The sequence below is a fragment of the Pinus tabuliformis genome, chromosome 3_2, assembly GCF_031772625.1.
Source record: "Pinus tabuliformis cultivar Carrire ecotype Pingquan chromosome 3_2, CPIR1, whole genome shotgun sequence".
Lineage (NCBI taxonomy): Eukaryota > Viridiplantae > Streptophyta > Pinopsida > Pinales > Pinaceae > Pinus > Pinus tabuliformis.
Genome location: NC_142302.1, coordinates 133405328 through 133424641, shown reverse-complemented (window position 1 = coordinate 133424641; position 19314 = coordinate 133405328). Strand labels below are relative to the sequence as shown.

Below are 19314 nucleotides of genomic sequence, written 5' to 3'. Positions count from 1 at the left end.
CTCCAACACTCCCTCTTAACTAGGGAGGTATTCATAATTTGTACACCTAGTACATGGATATTCTCAAACTAAAATATTCTCATAAGAAGAGTTGGATTGGTAAGCCATCTTTAAGCATCAACATCATATCATTATAACCAACATTGTCAACATAGCAAGATGACAAACTTTCACAAGATCAGAGCACAATACTAGGAGGCTTTACGTGGGACGCCACACTACCTCTCAAGGTACATACCCCGTCTAGATGTTCACAAGGTATGTCCTTCAAGGGCTATTCTTGTCTTGGATTCCCAATCCTCAAAGAATATCGGTCCTCTTCGACCACTCTTGTCTTGGATACCCTGTCCAATCCTCAAAGAGTGTCGGTCCACGAGATTACTTCCCTATCTTAGATTCCAAATCCTCAAGGAGTGCCAGTCTCAGAGGCTTACTCAATCCTTCGGATCCCATTCTTTCTCCATGGCCTTCACTAGACGTACGACTATTAGTCTTGGCCTAGTGCATGACACATGAAGTAGAGAACTATGTCCATCATCACTCTCTCTCAACCAGGGAGGACAAACTCATTCCCCCACACACAAAGGAAATATATCCAAGCTCCCTCTCAATTAGGGAGATGTGTCCACCATCAGCTACCTGTTCTTCTGTGGAGATCATAATAGTAGTAGCTACTAGGACTCCTCCTTTTTGCATCATCATATCTTGAGTGAACTTTGACCTTTATGAACATCATGGAGCCATCTTCTTCCTTCAATCTTGTGATAGGGTTCAAGTCATCAATCTTGCACATCTCTTTTATCTTGTCATCATTAATGAAGGCATTATATTGAGCCTTTCCAAACTTCACGCTAATCATAGCTTCCTCATATACTAGACTTTCAGGTTATCTTCTTGCACTGCTACCTCTTAATCCCAAGATTAACACATCTTGACTTCTCAATTGCCAAAATCATATATTCAATCCATACAGTTGAACTTGCCTCAACTGTCATCATGTATTCCTGCAATATCCTTCCAGGTAGCAAAGCAATATGTTAACCAAATAACCAATAACAAAAATATTAGACTTACCTTTTCATGAAGGCCCTCTCATCAAAGCATCAATTTGCTTGAGTTCTTCGAGGTCAACATCCTTTCGCATGATCCATCTCCATATGAATCTTTCTTTATACATCAGAGTGCCCAAGGATCAAACTTGATTACCAAGTTACAATATCTTCCTTGGAGTTGTTATTGTTAACTCTCTTTCTTCTGAAGATTATTCTTGATGTTTATCAATATCTTATGTAATCCTTGCTTTCATACAACCATCTAGCCATTGAACTTAAATGTGTCTGCTTCTTATATTTGTCGAAGATAGATTGCAACTTGACCATCTGCATTCCTTCATCCTTCAACTGTATTGTTTCCATTTTAGATGGAATATATACCAGTCATGTCATAATGCTCCTTCCAAGAACCTCTTAAATAATTGTTCTCATAGGATCTTGATGATCCATCTTTACAAAATGACTACCTCAACATTATGTTAGAAAATGTCCGAATGAACATTAATATGCAATGTGGTCGCAATCTTCTTAATTTTGAGAGCTAGATGATTTTGTCCAAAGCAACTTTAAAATGCCATGCTTCATCTTCATATCATCAATGTATTCCTATGAATTCATCTTGTCCCTCCAGGTTCTTACAGTTCCCTCTCTCCATCATGCTTATCTTTTTCAACAAGTCATTAACAAGCACAAGAACTGCTTTGCGTTTCCATCCTTCTCGTCTTGCTTCCTTTATTATGTACCCTCAATGTTCACTGATAAGTACAACCAAGCACAATATACAAATAAAGGAGCATGATGCCAATTATGTCAATTTAGGGTTTTTAAGGTATATCATGGGGTGAACTCCTAGGGTTTTTAAATACAAAACCTAAGTTCCTTGATGAGACTTACTTTTAGCAGAAACACTAGCCCTAGGGTTTAGATGTCACAACCTAGGGTTTATCCAATTCAACCCTCACTAGGGTTTACCATATACCCCAAATTATCTGCAAATCCTAGATGTTCAGAGCTAGGGTTTTTCTATAGAGTGAACAACTGAAATAGGGTTAGGGTTTTTCATCTTTCTAGGGTTTTTGCAATCCAGGTCCCATCTAGGGTTACAAACCTTAGATATAAGAAAATATTGGAAAATCTACAAACCCTAGCTACAAAAACCCTAATTACTTTATAAACCCTTTCTAATGACTATTTCTAAAATCACATAAAAATTATGCGTACCTTTGTCTTCCATAGATTCGGTCCTTCTTTAATTGTCAAGAGCCAATCATCCTTGAACACAAGTTCTTGTCTTTCTGATGACACAAACTTCTTCTATCAATAGGTTCATCTTTTCATGTACCATATCACTGTCTTTCATCAAGGTCAAAATCTAAGTCACTTGAGGGCTAGCCACCGTATACTGTCTCTTCGTATGCTCCTCATACAAATCTCAGAACGTACGAGCCTTCCTACTCTGCCCATTTTGTGAATCCTTGCAAGTCATCAAGCCATTGAGTATAGATCAATGCCATATGAATAGAAGTCGAACCTGGTATGGAAATTGTGTCGGCATATACACGTTTCAAAAATTGTATGTGATGAAATGCGATCCACTCTGGTATGACCCTTAGCAACCAAGCTATAGTCGAACAACAAATCGAGCATTCAATGGCAATGTCAAAGCCGATTACAGTGCTCTCGTAAGCTACATGTATGTGTATACGTCCTATTGCATAGATAGGCCAACTTTATGATTGCATGTATTATTTTATAAAGAGAATCGTGAACCATTGTTCAATCATTGCATGCTATACAGCTTCAGCGGTGCCACAATGATACGATGATGCATGTACCATAACCAATTCCATTGTTGTGAAATCTCTATGGTCCATATCATGCGAGCTATACCGAGGGATTCTTCAAATTACAAGAACTGAAGTTGTACATATCGAGCATTTCATCTTATAAACATTGAGATTGCATCTATTAATACGAGCACTTCAGATTGAGCGAGCCATATCCACAGAAGGTGTCAAATAAGACACTGTGATCCACAGATTCATATCATTAACAAATTTCAGACGTGGGTTATTATACAATTGCGTATTTATAATTTCAGATCCATCAAAAATTGTGAACCACAACTACCATACGAATGTCACTGTAATTCGAATCATCTTAGAGGAATACCATAGTGACTGTCGAGATAGTGATCTATCAAAGCCACAAAGATATTTTAAAGCGAAATCACAACAATCATAGGTTATATGAATGTGTTTGTTGATGCCAAAGCAAGGAACTGCGAGCTATAGAGATTATACTTTTGTTACGTAATGTAATGTAAACAAAGAGAGATGTGATCTGATCTATGTGCCATAAATAATGCGAGCCATTTTGTAAAAGAGCATAAGCCACAGGTCCATCGTTGTATGCGAATCAATGAGTCAAACGAGCATACAAAGACGATATAATATAGACCACCGTATATATATATATATATATATATATATATATATATATATATCGTAGGGACTTTTCCATAGAGATTCATCCCATATTCGAGATTATTTTCCACAGAAATCATTGCAGAATACCATCAAGATTCTTTCACATAGAGAGAGATTCTTCAAAAATGTATTAGGTCTTGAATTAAAAGCCAACAAAGTGTGATCTTCAGTCCTCCATCTTCAAACAACTCTTTGAAACCATATTGGAAATTAGGAGATGTTCAACTTTATTAACATATTTCCATTACATGATAATTACTTGTGAGATTGTTAACATTTTTTTATTGTTTTTCTTCCATCATCAAGCAATTACCATAAAACATGAAGATCACAAAAGAAAATAGAACACAAGATATAGGCTCCAAGACAAGGCAAAACCCCTCCAAGGGGAAAACCCAGAAAAATATGTTCTTATAGAATTAGATCAAATGAGATATCAAAGACACATAACCACATAAATATCCACCTCTAGATGTCAAGCCAAAACTTACTTCCTTCTAGCAAATTCATCATCAAGAAACCAACAAAAGATGTACCATGGTAGATCTTCTTCTAGACTTCGGCCTTCCTCATCTTCTCCATCTTCTTTGCGATATTTCAGACCAAAACCATCCAAGTATGTGTGTCCAAATGAGCTACATCTACCATCTATTTATATAGATTAGAAGGGGTGTGAATAGACATGTCCATTGTGGCAAGGTTGACTTGACATGTAGGATGACTTGGCATTTAGAGGGCTTTTTGTCCCAAAAACTACATTTAAAATTTCTTTTTCTTTTTCTTTTATAATAGGTCCAAAATAGGACTTTGACTCTTTGGCTCAAAAACCTAGAAGCATGAAGAACATGCTTATCTAGAAAGAAATAATAATAATTTTCTTTTTCTTTTTACATAATGGTACAAATTATGAAGACCGAAACTAGTTACATTCTCCATCAGGGTTGACCAGTAGGATGATCACCACAACCCAGCGCAAGTGGAGGCAGCCACTCAGTCAGAGACTGATTTTATAGGGAGAGTTCGAGCCAAGTGGGTAGAGAATTTGGTTAAGGGAGATCAAAAGAGAGTTGAATCTTCCAGTATCACATACAAGCATAGGAAGAAACAATAGAGGTACATAGGGTACATGGCACTTATGGCTAAAGTGATGGACTCGCAGAACATGGTGGGAAAGAACAGGTCTTCATCTTAGGTTTTGTAGAAGAAAGTGGGGAAGTCTTCTAGTTTAGAGGGAACAATTGCAGCAACGGAGAACTCGATAGTGTTGGAGATAGATCTAGGTGAACGAGGTTCTTCTAGAAGCACCTTCCTCGCTAAGAGGGAGTGTTGAAAATAGTAACGAGAAAGGTCCTTCTTTGACTTGTGCTTTAGTCAAAGAGACCAAGAAGCAGTTTTCCTTAGCATGCACGAGTTCCTAAAATTTAGGACAAGTTCCTAAAATTTAGGACAAATTCCTAAAAATCAAGACAAATTCCTATAAGTTAGGACAATTATGAAGCAGTTTGACTGGTGTGTAGGAGTGGAAGGCTCAGTTTGTTGTCTTCTAGTGCAATTTATCTCTGGAAAAAGACAAGCGAGTGAGTCTCAAGTTTTAAATTGAGGATGGACGAGTTGCATGACTTAGACTCAGTTAAGTCATCAATCACTAGTTTGAGTTCCAAAAATATAACATGCCAGATTTAGCCTATTCGAAAAGCTTATAAGGAGGAGGACGACACAAAATTATTCAGTTGTTTTGTGAGCACGAGTTGGTGAGACAAGGCAATAGAGAGTACGAGTTTGTGCAGGAGGTGGTGGTGGGAAGGGCAGATTGATAGAGGGAAATTACTTGAGGAATGTGCTAGAATTTAGGAGTAATTCCTAAATAATAGGAGCCTCTGTTGCACTAGGATTTAGGAGAAATCATCGCAAGGAAATAGTAGCTCAACCATGCAAGGAAAGGGAAGCAGGGATCAAAGGCTTGCAGGTGTTTCAGCTTAGTACAAGCAGAGAAAACCAGATTGGTTTCTATTGAAACAAGATTTTTTGTAAGAGATCTATTGCTCATTCTTCTATCAATAAAATTCTCAATCAAGCAAAGGGTTTTCCCAGTTGGGTTTCGTAGAAAAATTGTGTTTTTGATATTGTGTGACTATGTTATTTCTGTTCCTATTCTGCTGCAAATAAGTAGAGAAATTATGTGTCTATATGAAAATAAATTAGTTTCAGATTGTTCATATTAGCAGTTGCAAATTTTCGTGGATTTTCTACAGATAGCGCTACAATTTTTGCTAATTGCATGAATTGTTAATTGGTGAAGGAGATTTCCATAGGGGAATAGAATATAGAGATGGTGAAAACTATGTTTGTAGTGTTAAAGAAGAGCTATCAAGTTTTGTTGCTGCCCACAAGTAAAGCATCACCATTATGAATGAGCAAATTTGTCATATCAAATAGCAAAAGGGAGTAGTCATCATATCGAATACCCAAGGAGCCCCAAATCAAAGGAGCAACTAATTGTTAAATTTGAGCTAGAGATAAAAGATAGCTACTAGCATAGTATTCAAAACCAAAACCGGTGACTAGACCCGCCCACCTGTGAAACCAGTTTTCAAACCAGAACCTGAAAAACCGGATTGGTCAGATCTCAATGAAACAGTCTTTTAAAAAATACATGACATAACTAATTTTTAATGAAAAAACTATTTTTAAGATTTAAAACCACTATTCCAAACCAATAGAGACAAAATATACAGAGTTTGCTCCTTTATATACCATGTAAAGGTGAATATATCAAAATGGCATTGAGTGCAATACATATCAGCAACAATATACATAATTAATGAGGCTCTAAATGGCCTCTAAAGTCCATAAACAATGCTACAAGCTATGGGGCCACTAGCCTACAACAAGTCTATATATTAGTGATCAACATGATCACTCATCATGATCTAACTCATCACCATTACTATACATGGGATCATCCACATGAGCTACATAAACATCATCTGGCTCAGAGTTTATGGACTCCCCAGACTCCTCTGCAACCTCAGTTCTAGTAATAGTAGCATCAAAACTAGACTTCAAAACTACAAATCACTGATCAACATGATCACTCATGAAACTCATCATTGATTTAGCACTACTAGAAATGGGGATCATCAACAAGAGCTACATAAACACCATCTAGCTCAAAGTCTTCAGACTTGGATTGCTCAACTTTATAATATGATAGAAATTGAAAAAGTTTAACATGCCTAACCAATGATTCTGGTTTGAGTGAAGGGTTCATCTCTTCAACTTATAATATGGTAGAAAAAGCCTAGCATGCCTAACCAATTATTTTCCTTTGAGTGAAGGGTACATTTTTGTTAACGCCATGGTAAAAGAGTTCAACAAAAAATACCACCAACATCAATGAAGTTCAACAATCAGTGCCACCAATGTCAAGGTACTTAAAGGGCTTCATGCTCTTGATCAAATGCCAATCTCAGATCCTCACGCATGATAGAATCAATTCGAAACATTGCAATCCCATAAATCTTGAAATCCTGAAAACCATTAAGTCTACTTGATTTCCAGTGATATCTAAAAATATAGTTTCTTCATATGAAATCCAATGAGGTCGAAACCACTCTCAAACATCTTAAGTCATTTCATGGTAATGTTAAAAATTTAAGTAAATGGATGAAAATGACTTAAAGAATTTAACATTACCATTGATTGTCAACATTGCTAGGTTTGAGATGTGTGAGGCAAATGAGAGGGGAGACATCCTTTTAAAGGCTTGGAGGGGCTGTTTTTGGAGGGAAATAACTCTTAGTTTTCCTAAAAAAAACTCAGCAAAGCCAAAAAACAAGTTACGTGGGGTCTGCAGTTGAGTTGGTAATTAACCGGATGGTTTATGACGAAACTGTTGATTTGTGTAGCTTGGGATGTACTCCACAAGCCTAGGAGTTGGGTTTGTGAGAAGTTTGGTCACAAAAGGCTTTGTGGGCAAAGAACCCAAGCGGAGGGGTTTTAGACCCAAGAAGGGGTTTAAAATCTAAAAGAAATTAAAAAAGAAATTATTATCTCCTAAGGTCTAAGAGGACTAAAACCCTAAGATCTAGAGGGTTCCTAAGAGGCTCAAGGAAAAGCTATTTAAAAGAGGCCTATGATCTAGCCTAGTGAATAAAAAGTGTGAGGGAGCTCATTTGGTAGAAGAGCTGGTCGAGATGTAGCCAAGGAGAGGCTGAGCTAGTAGGCCGAGTAGGGCTACTAGAGAAGGACAAATTTGATCCACAATTGCAACCATCCTCAAGTGGTAGCCGAGTTTAAGGAGAGTTTGGATACCGAGAAGCTCAGTAAGGCAAGGTCCAGATCCTTGTTTTGTAAGAGGAGAAGCGCTGCAGTTCTTTGGAGAGGGCCGAGCCTCAGAAGAGGAGGTTGTAAGGCTTGTTTTCTCACAAAAAGACACCCTAGAAGCCTCAAAACACAACACGGATGTAGGAGGGCCAATAAGGCTGAGATAAGGGTTGTTCCAGGGATAGTCGCAACCTTGAAGTATACACCGAGACCTTGTTGTAGGTTACAACGACACAAAAAGGAGGCCGAAGTTGTGATCAAGTCTGTGGTAGGGTTGCCAAGTATGTTGAAGCCAAGGAGGGTTGTTGCTAGTGTGGAGAGGGATTTCGTAAAGGGCTTAGGACAATAGACGATATGCCCTAGTTGAGGGTTTCTTCAAGAACAAGTTAGATCCCTAGTTCCATTCCTAAGTAGCGAGATTTTGTGCACATGTATGAGGGATCAAACCCTAAGGAGAGGGTAAGCTATCTCAATATGCAGGGCTGCATTCCTCTAAGATTGTGAAGATGTATTAGAATAAAAGAGGTCGCAAACCATGTTGGATAGAAGTGCAAATAGGACAAATGTGTTGGGTGTGACTTGTAGACAAGAAGAACGTGTTTAATGTGATGAGAAGGATGTCCTAAGAACAATTAGGGTGTTGATTGTTAGTGGTTGTTCAATAGTGCCCTAAGTTTTGTGTAGGAGCCAGATAATGGGCAGTCCTACGAGCCCTAGATTTGTGCAATCTGAAGAACAAATTGCAGAACAGAGGGTAGTGTATTTGCAGCCCTATATCAGTCCAGGTGTGACTATATGGGCAGATTTAGTGGCCCTAAGGAGAGTGACAAAAGCAGTTGATTTGTCATAGAGTTAGGGTAGTTTTGGAGGCCCTAGGGTCAACCTTCTGAAATGGCAAGAAGGTTGACAAGTGGGAAAATCAGGAAGGATGAGATTTGTTCACAAATGAAGTTGTGAACGTAGATTCTCATATGAAATATGCAACAGTCAAGAAGACCTCAAGTACAATGTCATGAAAGGAGCCATGAACTGTTAGGAGGATTGTTGGAGCCCTAGTTCAGGAGTTGCAGATGGGCATACTTCAGTGAAAAGAGGGCAGTTCCAAAAGACCCAATGAGCAGTCATCCTAATGGAGCAGGAGGGCTACTAGTGGGCAGATCAGTGAGCCAAAGTTCAGTGACACAAAAGGAGTTGTAATCATTGATAGTGGAAGGTTGGGCAGCTGAAGTTGCAGTTGCAATGATCAACAGGTTGGGAGGCAAGAGGACCCACCAGATGTGTTCAATGTACGTGGACTAAAAGGATTGTGGGGCGCCACATCAACAAGTGGGTCAAGAGTATCTTGTTCATGGTAGATTGGTGGTCATAGACAGTTGACACCAAGCCCTAGTTGTGCCCTTGTACAGGGTTGTATGTAAGGGCCAATATCCCTAGTAATGGAGCCCCAAGACTGTTGTATTCTAGTTTGTAGTATATTATGTAGTGGGTTTTAAAAGTTAAAAATGGTCATGTGCACTAGTTGATTCACTAATGTGTGTAGATTCCACTGTGCAAAGTAGTATTGTTGTGGCATTTGAGTGTGTTTGTGTCAAAGACTTTAAGATCCAAACCAGATTCTCATGTGCCGTGAAAATTCAACATGGTATCAGAGCTACTTTGAAGGGTCAGTGGATCAGAGTGTGCAGAGTGTGAGCTAGTAGAGATTGTGTAGACTCAGAGGGAGTTTAGCTTTAGAGGGAACAACCTTATGGAAGTTTGAGATCTTCAGCATCTGCTGAGGTAGAGACACTATAGAGAAAGTGTGGTCCATTCTACAGGGTATGTTGCAGTGATGGATGCCATATGGGCTAGTGTTGTCAGTGATGATGGATACTTCCAACTAGTGGAAGTACCTCCCTCGCTAAGAGGGAGTGTTGATTTGTGTAGCTTGGGAGGTACTCCACAAGTCTAGGAGTTGGGTTTGTGAGAAGTTTGGTCACAAAAGGCTTTGTGGGCAAATACCCTAAGAGGAGGGTTTTAGACCCAAGAATGGCTTTAAAAGCTAAAACGAAATTAAAAAGAAAATTATTATTTCCCAAGGTCTAAGAGGACTAAAACCCTAAGACCTAGAGGGTTCCAAAGAGGCTTAAGGAAAAGCTATTTAAAAGAGGCCTAGGATCTAGCCTAGTGAATACAAAGTGAGAGGGACCTCATTTGATAAAAGAGCCTGGTTGAGATGTAGCCAAGGAGAGGCTGAGTTAGTAGGTTGAGTAGGGCTACTAGAGAAGGCTAGATCTGATCCACGTGCAACCATCCTCAAGTGGTAGTCGATTTTAAGGAGAGTTTGGACAGTCGAGAAGCTCAGTAAGGTAGGGCCGAGATCCTTATTCTATAAGAGGAGAAGGGTCGCAATTCTGTGGAGAGGGTCGAGCCTCAAAAGAAGAGGCCGTAAGGCCTATTTACTCATAGAAAAGGCACCCTAGAAGCCTCAAGACACAATGTAGGTGTAGGAGGGCTGATAAGGTCGAGATAAGGGTTGCTCTAGGCCTGGTTAAGATAGTCGCAAACCTAAAGTATAGGCTGAGACTTTGTTGTAGGTTACAATGACACAAAAAGGAGGTCGAAATTGTGATAAAGTCTATGGTAGGGTTTCCAAGTATGTCAATGCCAAGGAGGGTTGTTGCTAGTGTGGAGAGGGTTGTCCTAAAGGGCTTAGGACAACAGATGCTATGCCCTAGTTGAGGGTTTCTTCAAGAACAAGTCAGATCCCTCGTTTTGTTCCTAAGCGACCAGATTCTGTGCACAGGTATGAGGGATTAGAACCTAAAGAGAGGGTAAACTATCTCAGTATGTAGGGCCACATTCCTCTAAGATTGTGTAGATGTATCAAAATAAAAGAGGTCGCATACCATGTTGGATAGAAGTGCAAACAAGACATATGTGTTGGGTATGACTTGTAGATAAGAAGAGCATGTTTAATGTGATGAGAAGGATGACCTAAGAACAATTAGGGTGCTGATTGTTAGTGGATGTTCAATAGTTCCCTAAGTTCTATGTAGAAGGAGCCAGATAGTGGGCAGTTCTACAAGCCCTAGACTTGTGCAACCTGAAGAACAAATTGCATAATAGAGGGCATTGTATTTGCATCCCTAGATTAGTCTATGTGTGACTATATATGGGCAGATTTAGTGGCCCTAAGGAGAGTGACAAAAGCAATTGATTTGTCACAAAGTTAGGGTAGTTTTGGAGGCCTTAGGATTAACCTTCTTAAGTGGCAAGAAGGTTGACAAGTGGGCAGATCTGGGCGGATGAGATCTGTTCACGAATGAAGTTGTGAAGAAAGATTCTCGTATTTAGTATGCAACAGTCAAGAAGGCTTCAAGTACAATGTCATGAAGGGAGCCATGAATTGTTAGGTGGTAGATTGTTGGATCCCTAGTTCAGGAGTTGTAGATGGGCAAACTTCAGTGAAAAGAGGGTAGATTCGGAAGACCCAATGAGAGTCATCCTAATGGAGGAGGGCTACTTGTGGGCAGATTAGCGGGCCAAAGTTCAGTGACACAAAAGGAGTTGTAATCATTGATAGTGGTAGGCTGAGCAACTGAAGGTGCAGTTGCAGTGATCAACAGATTGGGAGGCAAGAGGACCCGCCAGATGTGTTCAAGGTACGTGCACTGAAAGGGCTACGAGGCGCCACATTAGCAAGTAGGACAAGAGTATCTTGTTCAAGGTAGATTGGTGGTCATAGACAATTGGCACCAAGCCCTAGTTGTGTCCTTGTATCAAGGCTGTATGTAAGGGTCAATATCCCTGGTATGAGAGCCCCGAGACTGTTGTATTCTAGTTTGTAATATAGCATGTAGTGTGTGTTAAAAGTTAAAAATTGTCATGTGCACTAGTTGATTCATTGATGTGTGTAGATTTCACTGGGAAAAGTATTACTATTGTGGCATTTGAGTGTGTGTGTTAGAGACTTTAAGATCCAAACCATATTCTCATGTGCCATGGAAATTCAACAGGAACCGACCAATTTATGGCTAGTTAATGGAAAACCCTAACCCGCGGGCATGAAAAAACCGGTTTTCTATCGGTTAGGTCCCTCCTGGTAATGAACCAGCTAGTTTGACTGGTTTCCAGTTTGAACCGAGTGGTTTTGAATACTATGGCTAGTAGTGATGATGTTTATAAGAAGGGTGATATGGATGATGCACCTTCTCATGCTTTATTGGCTACTAATGAACTAGCTTCTATTGAATTTGAGAAACATGCTAGAGGCATTGAGTCTTGTTTGTTGTGCTAGCTGGAATATATAAGTGGAGAATTTTGGAAGAGTGGATGGGTTATTGTTATCCCTATTGAGTTTGAGATGAGATTGATTAGAACATGACTCGGATATGGTCAGACTTCATTGCTAGATGGAGGTTATCTTGCTGCCATTGTTGTTTTGTTTATTGTTGAAGGTCATTCTACTAAGTTGTAGAGGGTACCACCTGCACTGATTGATGATAATGTCTTTGAGTTAGAGATAGATGACCATTATGTTGATTTGTAGTACAATCATTGTCCACCTTTGGTTGAGCATGAACCATATACAAGCACCTTATATTCAGCAAAAAGAGACTCTTTGCCATATTGACATCCTCATCATACAAGCTAGGAATTCAGTCAAGAGTCAAAATTATTGGTGTGGTGGTAGTGATGCTTATAGATCTTGATATAAAAGAGGCATAAGAGGAAGAATCTTGGATCAGTGCTGATTAATGGGATTAATTGTAGTTGCACTGATGATCGGTCATGGCAACATTTGAATAGGAGCTGGAGAACTTCATACAGATGTGTATCATCCATTGTTCACTCATGCAATGCTACTTTTTATCCCTGTTGATTGATTGATTGGTATCTCAATTATTGTTGGACCCTTTTGTTGAACAAGATTGTTGGCATGTTTTGCATGCAGAGAATTTTGATTAAAGGCCTTGTAAGAGAGCCCTAATCACTCTGTTGCGATCGCTCCAGTTAGGTCTAAAGGAGGAATGTCATTGAGCATATTGGGCTATATAAAGCTTTCTTGTTAAGAACCCATTGGTGGTTTCAACTGGCTGACATAAACCAACAACGTTATTCAACAATGAGGTGGGGAGGGGAAGTCGATGAATAAGCAAATGAAGGCCTAGAAATTGCTTAAATTAGTGATAGACCAAGGAACTGCTTTTTGATACACACCAAGAAAACTGAAAAGGCTTTTGAGAAAAGAAAGCCAGGCTTATTTTGTTTTCGATTTTGTACTATTCTTGACAATGCTATTTTGGGAACCCTGTTTTGATGGTTTATGCATATGTTCTTGTTGCTCCACATTTGTGTGTGGAGATGTTTTGGATATTCAAGTTCTAAAGAAGTCTCTTTTGTAAGCATTTCTGTATGGGATTGCTTCACTACATTCCAAAGATGATTGGGTGGAGGTGTTGTGGAGGTCACTCTTTTGTAACACCTCATCATGGGTAGTTTTTGGCTGTGAACATTTCTATACTAGTTGTGTTAAGGGGGAATGAAATATGATCTGTAGAATTTTTCTAGAATATGTTGCAATAATGATTTTAGCTACATGAAGTTGTCATTAAGGGGTGGTATTGAGATAATACCACCTTCAAATATTTTCCAAGTTGTGTGGAGGATATGAGAATATTTAATGTAAACTGAATTTGAGGAGTTTGTTGGACCTTTGGGATTGCTTCACTAAAATTGACCTTTTAGTGGTTATTGTGGTCCCACTCTTTGGGGTCTTAGGGGTAAACCCTAAGACTGTTTATTGGTGAGGCATTGACACCATATCATATGTACAACATGCACGTTGCACACAATGCATTGTGCCCTTTGGAGCCCTTTGGAATCTTCTTATGAATATGTGCTTCATTGTTTAAGGGTGTTTCTGAACGCCACCGTTCTACTTGATTCATCTTGAAACTCTTACCAAAATTTACTTGGTGAAATAGGAAAACACTGCAACTACATCCACATGGAATATCAATGCAATGTAAGTTTGCAGTTAAAGGAAATTTGAACGGTCTGCTATAAACACTAAACAGTGGATTAGAATGAGCTCATTCTAAAATATGGATAATGGCTCAAAAACAAAATGCACGACATCTTATAGTCAAGCAAGGTGCTAGGGTTGTTTTCATCTCACATTGTGAAACCAGAAAACACGGAACTAATCATGTTTGCCCAATACAACTTTCTTTGTTTCAGGCTTCAACAAACTATAAAAATGACACATTGCATTTCTGTCATTTTTACTTGGTGAAATATGAAATACTACCACTACATCTCTCTAGAATATTAATCCAATGTATGTTTGCAGTTAAGGGAAATCTAGAAGGATCTGCTATAAATACTAAAAAGTGGATTGCATGATAGGCTAAGTCACTTGACATGGGGACACGGGACACGCAAGACATGAAAATTCGAGTGTCTGACATGGACACGTTGACCCCCCAGAATAGGACACGTTATATATATATATGTGTGTGTGTGTGTGTGTGTGTGTGTTTCTTACACAAATTCTCATTCATTATAAAAATTTAGACATAGATCTAGAGTTTACATTGTAAACTTAAAATTTGTAAGTTTTACAAAGTAACATTATGCATAAAAACACAATTGTGGCAGATTCATCAATGATCCAATAGGAGAAAGACAAGAAACTGCAGTTTTCTCATTAAGTCATCAAAATCAAAATGTGTTACATAGGTAGTAGCAATGCTAATGGCAAATAGAAATAGCAAATACAAAACAAGTACAAGGTAGTAGGTAGCTCATGACTCATGAGTCATCAATCATCATCATCAAAATCATCATCACTGTCATGGTCACCATTGCTCTCCTCTACTACATCCTCCTTTGTATCCAATGTCATCTTTGCATCTGTTGGTGTGGAGGATGACCCCTCAACAATATCACCATCATCAAAAGTGACAAGGTCTAGCACTGGGTCATTAAGATCCAAGTTGGCCAATGCCAACTCAACACTGCTGTCCAAACCCATATCATCAGGAAAGACATCCCACATCTTTGTCTTTCCCTTCAACCACTCATCCCTTTGCCTGTAAATAAGACGAAGGTTGGTGTGCACATACACCATTGTCTCTGCCCTAGACTGCTCAAGCCTGCTCTTCTTGACACTATACAAATTCCCATATGTGCTCTAATTCCTCTTGCAACAAGAGGATGAAGTCACCTGAGAGAGAAGCCTCATGGCTAATTGATTTAAAGCAGGGCTTGTTGCTCCCTAAGTTGCCCACCAAGAATAGGACTTCTTAGCCCCTTGTCTCTAATCACATCATAGATTGCAAATCGCCTAGTTCCATTGGAAAACTCTGCACAGTGCAAAGGCATCCTCCACCTCATCAAGGGATGCTCTATCTTGAAAAATTTGCCTTCCTCCCCTGTGAAATTTCACCATGTGAGTGAGAAGAGAATCTGTGGGTAGGTCCACCATTCAACCACTCCTGGCTGTAGTATTTTGGGTTCAATGAGTGAGCCAAACAATGCAAATGTGTGCAATTCTTGTTCCATCTATTGACAAGAATATCCAGTATGGTGGTGAAGAAGTCCTTTGATGATGTCTCATACTCAGGGCACTCACTCTGTAAAATAAATGTCCTTACAGACTCAATCATGGAATCCCATCTCTCATAAACCTTTGCTAGGATGGGTTGGTTTGTATTTGCAAATCGTAGAAAAGTAATGATAGGGTCTATGATCTTAATAGTGATATCTACCCTCTCCCACCAAGCATCATCTAACATTGTGTCCTTGACTCTTTTTGAGGCTTCTTGATCTGCCTTTCTCCAAAAAGACCAAAACTCTGAAATAACCATGGCTCTAAAAGCAGTCTTGACCTCCCTTAACCTCTTCAACATGATGAATGAAGAGGCAAACCGTGTATCTGCAATCTTCAACAATGATAGATTGATGTACTCCTTGTAGATTGTGAGGGCATTTGTATGATTTTGAACAAAGTTGCGGATATGTCATGTATCCTCAATAATACTTCCAATCCAAGGCACATCAGAAGCAATAAATTTAAGTGCTAAATTCAAGGAATGGATAATGCAAGGTGTCCAAAATACTTGTGGATATTTAGCTTCCACAATAATATGCCAATAACCTTGCAAATAGGTGCATTGTCTGTGTACACAAGAATCAACACCTACATCTTCAATAACTTTAATGAACAACTCACCAATATATTGTGCATCGTTGTATTGTCCAAGTGCATCCACTGATTTCAAGACACCATGAAGTTGATGAGTGGGTGGTGTGTTGGATCTGTCCATCCATCAGAGACAATAGTAACCTCAGATGTTGGCCATGCTGATTTAATAGGCTCAAGCATTTTGTCCACTTCTTTCTTCGCCTTAGTCAACAATGTGGTTCTAAGCTTCTCTAACCCAGGAGGCACATACCCTGATGGATCCCCTTGAGTTAGAGCTCGACACATATCAAGAAATAAAGGCGAGCGTGCAGCATTAAAGGATATGAAGTTTTGATAGAAAAAGAATCCAATGGTGAGATCAAGCTCTTTCCGTCTTTCTTTCTGAAAAAATCTTGTCTATTAGACCAAGTGTCATTGCCTTTATTTTCGCAGTTTGACCTACACCCCCACCAAAGCTCTCAGATGGAAATTTGATGTTGCTTTTCCTCAAGAATGGAAGGGGATCATCATTCTTGTTTTTTTTAGATGATGCAACCACCCTTGCCACACCAACATTGGCCTCTTTTTCCATTTCTTTCCTCTTCGCTAAAGACAATTGTGTACATGCTCCAATTCCACAACCTTGTAAAGCCAACAAATGACCTTTCACATGATAATAAGTGCTCTTCAAATGATTGTTGCAATAGTTGTATTTCCAAGCAACATTGCCTCCTTCGTTCAACTTGCTACTTGGCCCTTGATCTCTTGCGACATACTTCCACAAGGGATATTTTTTTTCTTGAGCATGTTGTCTTTCTAAATTCATTCTGCCCTCAACGTTTGATGCTGTTGTTGTAGCCCCACTTCCAATAGAGGGAACACTTGCAGACCCTGAAGAAATTGGAATAGGAGGGGCATCACCAATGGGTACATTCTTCCCCTTCCTTTGCCCCTTCTTGCTGCCCTCGATTGAGCCATGAATGCTGTAAAAAAATAAAGAAAAAATGCACAAACTTGTAAAAAAAATGGACATGCAAATTGTTGTAGCAAAATTGCAAAAAAAAGAAGAAGTAAAATGCACTTGCTTGTTGCTTGAATCACCTCCAAAATGCTCCCAAACCCTTTGATAGAAGCTCCCACACACCCACAACAGAAGACACACTCAAGAATGAGTGACAAATGAGCCCAAATAGGGCTTTATTGGGCGCGCGACACGCCTTTCTGTGGGACACATGTCTTGAAATCGGGACATGATGGACACGAGCTCGAGATTTGTGTGTCCTTGGAATCCCACAATCTAGGACACGATGGACACGCTAATTAGACATGTGTCCCAGCGAATCGTGTCTGATTCGTGGGATTCAGGACATGAGGGGGGGTTTGGACGAATCCGGTTTCTTAGGTAATAGGCTACCTCTAAAATATGGATAATGGTGGCTATGTTGCAATTACATTACAACGATGCATTTTATTCTAATAATGTTCCAAGATTAGAAGCTTGTAGTTGTTTAGTAGTCGCTCCGGGGGATTGTTCTAGGTGCCTTTGCTTCAGGAAGTCTCCAGGCACTTATTGTTTTGAGAAGGTGAATGATTTTTTCTGAGACTCTTAGGGACACTTGTCAAAATTGCACTTCCATGTTCTTTCCCATTGTTTAGTTCTAACTCTTTGCTCTTTCTTGTAAGGTCCTTACAACTAAAGTGTGGATTTATTTTAATATGTGTATAATCTACAATAATGTCTCTTTTATATGCTTGTGATTTAGGAAATCCCATAATATGCCTTTGATGGAGCAAAATACCAAGTATAATTCGAAATAGCTAAATAGTTAATAATATTATCTGTATTCTGCTGTACTTTTAATGATATTATTAATAATCAACTAGAATTTGTCATTAAATAGCCACTTGTTATTGATGCTCCCATTCATGCTGTTAATGTCAAGCTCGGGAGATATGGTCTTTTATTTGGGTTTTAACAATTTTCTTCAGAAGCCAACTGTTCTGGACATTTAGCATGGGGAGATATCTTGGTGTTATGTAATGACAAGATCCTCATTTGTGTCTATCAGGAAAAGAATCTGACAATCAAATCTAATGTTTTGGCGTGGTCTCTCAATTTGACAAACGGCATTCCTATGACTGTTCTTGAAGTATTCCAGTTGTTGCATCTATCTACATTGTTGGGGTGAAAGTCATTGGGGGCAAACACTGGTTTCGATGTATATTCTTGTTCTTCAGTACAGATAAAAGGATGAGTTTGCTTTGTATAGAGGAGTTGGAGAGATAATTTATGTTAGGCACACATTTAATTCCTATTCTATTAAGTTCCTGTAGCATACTTCCTTTTTAAGGCTTGAAGAATGGACAGGTGTAAAATAATGGATGGGAGGTGGTGAAGGACTATCTTTCCTATGCTGAAAATATTGAGTCAATTTCATATCTATTGCCAACCATGAATTGTATTTATGAGGGGCTTATAGTTTTTAATAATTTTGACCTTCATAATTTTCCATTATAATATCAAAATTAAGTGCAAAAGTTTCATGTTTGCCCCTTTTATTCCACACTCTTGTTCATTTAGGTTAAATTGTTCGTTGCTTATAGTGACGATCTTGAGCTCCAGCTGTTTTTCTTGGTTCCTTGAACTTTGTAAGCAGTAATTGTCCTATCATATATTGTGTAATACTATATGGTTTTGTACATTAATTACTTAGGTTTCATTAAAATACTAAATTGCCCCCTTGTGCAAAACTGGTAGAGCACACTTGCAAAATGTTGGGAAACATGATTGGAAAATGGCCGCACACCATACAAATAAGATTGAAAAACTAGGAGATCAATGCTATAATTTTACATCGGTGACATGAAAATGCATGTGAAAGTATAACATATTTTTACACTTCTGGTTTTCGTTACTTGTATTTGATCCTTGATTGCTCTATACATAACTGTTCCGCTGTTTGTTTTTAGTTCTTGTATGATTCCTATATCTATAAGCTGATTTCTGCAAATTAGTATAACCCAAATTTTATTAAATTGGAAATCTGTATGCCTTTGCTACCAACCACAAAGACGTACTTATTCTACCAGATCTTGCAATCTATCAAGAGTGATTTCCATTGCAGAGGGTCCCAAGGCAGTGCAAAGGTGGTTTCAGTGTAAACTGTGAAGTGGTTTTCGTACTAAATCTTTGCAATAAAAATATTGAAAAGAAAATTTAGATATTATTGCAAAATATCATTTTACTCTTTTTAGCTTTTGTACTCTAATCCTT

At 38.8% G+C, this 19314-nt stretch overlaps 1 protein-coding gene across 1 annotated transcript in view; it reads left to right on the top strand.

Annotated features, from left to right (window-relative positions):
- Positions 1 to 18604, top strand: part of LOC149180185 (uncharacterized) — a 132668-nt gene extending 114064 nt beyond the window's left edge. The window contains exon 3 of the mRNA XM_089415942.1: positions 18110 to 18604. The gene's annotated coding sequence lies outside the window, so the exon portion shown is untranslated. The remainder of the gene's footprint in view (positions 1 to 18109) is intronic.
- Positions 18605 to 19314: the final 710 nt, after the last annotated feature.